Raw genomic sequence first — 4,660 nt, 5'->3', positions numbered from 1 at the left:
GGAGGGACTTCAGGGCAGAGAGAGAAAAAGAAGCAGGCAGAGTTGCAAGCCTAACACAGAAGGAACAGACATGCAGGAGAGGTAAAAGCTACGAGTCATGTGGCAACATGTAGATGAACAGAAATGAGTTAAGTTATAAGATCTAGTGGGACAAGCCTGAGCTACAGGCCGAACTTTCATAGCTAATAATAAATCTGTGTCATTATTTGGAGCTAACTGGCAGGACAGAAAGAGTTACAGAGTGGAGATGGCCAACTGACTCGGACAAGATCCTTAGGATGGTAGGAATTACAGTATCTGTTGAAACTGCATACTGCCTACCTACCACACAGACTGTGCAGGAAGGATGGTAGGGACGGTGGAATAAAGACAAAGAGGAAGAATATTTAGAAGATGCTCAAGAGAATGAGAATCAAGAGGTAATAAAGCTGCTGTTGGGCAGTGGCGTCTCAAAACAGAAGTGGGAGAGCTTAACTGGGCACTCCGGTGTAAGCCTGTAATCCCAGCATCTGAGAGGCTGAGGCACTGGCTACACAGCAAATCAGACAGTCTTAGCTACATGAGATCCTGTCTCAAATAAAGTGTGTGAGCTCAGGAGGAACAAGGCGGCTGGAAACAAATCAGAGCAATCCCTGTGACCTGCTGTTGAAAGCACAACTGAAAACATGAAGCAGCAGGGCATGAAGAGAGAAGAGGCCTGTGAGGAACTGGGCCAGGTGATGGCAGAGGACAGGAGATCACCCACTGTGGCCCACGGTGTAGCCGAGGGAAGGAAGTTACTATCTTCTTTGGTGTCCCCCTCCCCCACATGGAGCCTTCTCAGCCCCAGCTTCCCTCACATCTAATGCCCCACATATCCAAAGCAGGAAGACAAGTAATGGCAATCAGTTCTTCTCGACCAACAACCTCCACTCCTATGGTCCTCCACTGCATGCAGACAGATCTCCTCTTCCAAGACTTACTTTTCTGTCCCTCATTATTGGCCCTGCTAGAAAGTAAACACTGCACCAGACTGTGTTCTCACACCTGGCTTATAAAGGGATATCGTGCGCCTCTTGAGTGGGTTGGGGTTTGAGCTAAAGCAGGTCTACAGGGTTCCGAGCCAGCATCAGCCCCTCTGCCTAGGTCTCTGTGGTGCTCCCTCTGACAGCTGAGCCCCTCCACATGTGCCAACGGAAGATGCTTTCAGCCCTCTGAATCAGCAAAGCAGATCTGGAAATTACTTGCTGGGAAAGATTTAAGATCTCAGAGAAGCGACTGAGGCACTAATAACCACTTCGGGACAGGAACCTGTTGGGGCCCACACTTTTGGCATAGCATGGTTGAGGAGGCTCAAGATCACCTTCCCCCTCCAAGGGCAGGTTCTTTGGCCAGAGTTCCTTGAGTAGCACCGCAGCACCACCATCAGGACACCTGAAGAACTGCTGTGCCTATGTCATCTGATGAAGCAGCAACAGAGGACAAATCAGGCACTGCTCTAAAAGGTTGGGGGGCAGAGAAGGCCAGAGACCTCAGTGTCAGCTCCACCTATAGCAGGAGGCCTTGAAAGACCCATTATTCCCTGCACCTCATCTCCAGGCAACCAAGCCTCCTTTGAAGGTTCCTGCAGCAACTTCCTAAGGAAAACAAAATTTGTCAGTACACAGCTAGAAGCAAAAGTTTACCAGCCCACTGGAATCCAGTTCTAGTTAACCAGCTCTGAAGGCCTAAACAGAGGGAGGAGAGACAAGCCTCATGCAAAGATGTTTCAAGTCTTGTCAGAGAAGGAAATAAAATCAGACTTGGGCCATAAAGCACCAGTTTTTCATAGGTATTCAATCTAGTTCATATTGTCTGTTCCATGCAGAGCATGAAAAACAGGGTGTGATATTGTGGGGCCCACTGGTATCCAGCACTAGGGAGACTGAAGGGACTAATGGTGAATTCAAGACCAGTGTATACTTCACAAGGGAGTTCAAGATGAGCCTAGGCTGCAGTAAGACCTGTAACAAAAAACAACAACAAAGAGAGAAAGAAATTTTCTTACGAGTTCTCCTTAAAATCATTTTAAAAAGTCTACATTTTGACCGAATGGAAAGAGGGAATCAGGAGAGTTTACAAAATGAATTCTACAGTCAGTGAATGAGAAAAAATAGTCTAAGGAAAAAATTATTATGTAAGAAAATAATTATGTAAAGAAAATTTACATCATAAACTTAAATAGGGCCGGGCGATGGTGGTGCACGCCTTTAATCCCAGCACTCGGGAGGCAGAGGCAGGCGGATCTCTGTGAGTTCAAGACCAGCCTGGTCTACAGAGCTATTTCCAGGACAGGCTCCAAAGCCACAGAGAAACCCTGTCTCGAAAAACCAAAAAAAAAAACCAAAAAAATAAAACAAAACTTAAACAGGCAATGTAAAATGTATACTCTGAGCAATGGAAGCAATTGAAAAGAAAATGACATAGCTCTCTTATCAAAAAATAAATAAAAATGTGGGACTAGAGAAATGGTCAGCAGCTAAAAGTACTTGATACTCTTCCAAAAGATCTGGGTTCAGTTCCTAGCACTAACATAGCTGCTTACAACCAACCAGCTGTCACCCCAGTTCCAGGGGATCCAATGCCCTCTTCTGACCTCTATGGGCAGCAGGCATGTACAAGGTAAACACACACATATACAGGCAAAACACTATTCATAGAGTAAAAACAAGTAAATCTTTAAAACAAAAACAGTGTTGTAGCTCCACCACCTAGCATGCAGAGCTCTAGGTTCAAACCCCAAGACCATATGGGTGCATGCGTTATAATCTCAGCACTCAGCAATACAGCAAGTTCAAGATCAACCTGAGCTATGTGATAATGAAGATGGTGGTGAAGACTGACTTGAGACAGATAAAATGATCCAAAACCTTCCCCAAGTATTTGACTAAGAGTGGAACACTTAACCATCACTAGAGCACCAATATTGTTAAATGAAGGTCTTTAGTATAAGCACCTCTTCAATGTTTACTTTTCCTTTAAATAAGATGTCGGGACCAGGGTGTTTGATTCCCTAATTGGCAGCTGCTAGACCCTTCCCTGGGACCCAGCTGGCATGAGCAGCGTATTATCAGCACAACCCTGTTTGTGGTAGTCTACCCACTTCATACTCTATGAATACCTTGAGGAAACTACATTCAATCACATCTGCTTGTTGCACACAACTCCAGCTCCACAAAGAACTACGACTGTTACACCAGACACCCTACAGTAACTTTCTCAGTGAGGCTCAGTGATTCGGCAGTTATTTTCACCCAGACCGGCAGGGAGCACCTTCCCGGTGGCCAGAGAAGGCCTGTGACCGGTATAAACATACTTACCACATCTCTTTTCTGGATATACAAGCACTGCAGCCAATTCAGTTGACTTTAGGACACTTTCCTGTGTTGCACTCTACTGTTATAATCACGACTGCGTCCAACAGAAGGTTTCTTGTAAGCAGTCTTTTGCTGTTGTTTTCTTTGAGACAAGATCTCATGCAGTATGCATGTTGGCCTCAAAACCTCTGAGAATGACAAACTGATCCTGATCCTCTGCCTCTACCTCCCAAGTACTGAGATTATAGGCATGCACCATCATACTTAGCTCAAGCAATCTTTCCTTGCTTGCTTTTTTGGTAGTATCAGTGAGAACAGGCTGAGCTAGCTGGTAACCTAAGAGATGGAAGCAGAGGCAGAGAAGTAGCGGTGACAAAGACGGTCATTAATGACAGCAACAACAGCAGTGAAAGGGTAGCTAGAGTTCTAGAAAGTGACCAGAATCAGCGCAGAGCTGAAAAGGAACAACATGGACTGACAATTCCAAAAAGCTGCCAAGGTTTAAATGCCTAGAGTCTTAAGGCTGAAGAACCACAGAACTGACCGTTGTCAAAGGTCAAGCATTTCAGGCACCCTGGGTCTGAGAGCTATAACATTGGTCACTGTGAGAGCTCAGGTCTCAGTATTCAAGGCTCATTTAAGAGCTGTAACACCAACAAGTGTTACATGCCACCACTGCCTGTTGTTCATGGCTATCAGAAGCAAAGGATTGTTAATAGTTGCCAAGTGCTTAAAGCTTACAGCAGTTAAGCCTTCTACTTAAGGATCAAGATCCAGAATTCTAAGACTTGTAAGGCCTACTGTCTCCAGCTCTCTAGCCTTAAGCCATTGACTTCTGGGTCTGCCAGTCCAGTTCCTATGCTTCGGGCACTCAAGGGCTGGTGCCTGTCAGCACCAGAACTTCTTGCCTGGGCCGGGCGTTGGTGGCGCACGCCTTTAATCCCAGCACTTGGGAGGCAGAGGCAGGCAGATCTCTGTGAGTTCGAGACCAGCCTGGTCTACAAGACCTAGTTCCAGGACAGGCCCCAAAGCCCCAGAGAAACCCCTTCTCAGAAAAAAAAAAAAAAAAAGAACTTCTTGCCTACCCACAATTCCTATCTGCGTAGAACAAATCAAGTGGCGACAGATTTACTTAGGGAAAAAAAATCAATGTATATGCTTTCTAGAGAGTAAGTGGGTAATATTTATAGAAGTTTATTAAAACTAATATGACTTTCTGGTCAGGCTAACCAGTGATATGTAAAAAAGAAAGAAAACAACCAACTACAGTGGCACACAACTATTATCCAAATACTTACGTGGCTAAAGCGGGAAGATCAAGTTCA

Source organism: Microtus ochrogaster, chromosome 4 (assembly GCF_000317375.1).
Source record: "Microtus ochrogaster isolate Prairie Vole_2 chromosome 4, MicOch1.0, whole genome shotgun sequence".
Lineage (NCBI taxonomy): Eukaryota > Metazoa > Chordata > Mammalia > Rodentia > Cricetidae > Microtus > Microtus ochrogaster.
The sequence above is the reverse complement of the archived record's forward strand: the minus strand, read 5'-3'. Positions refer to the sequence as shown.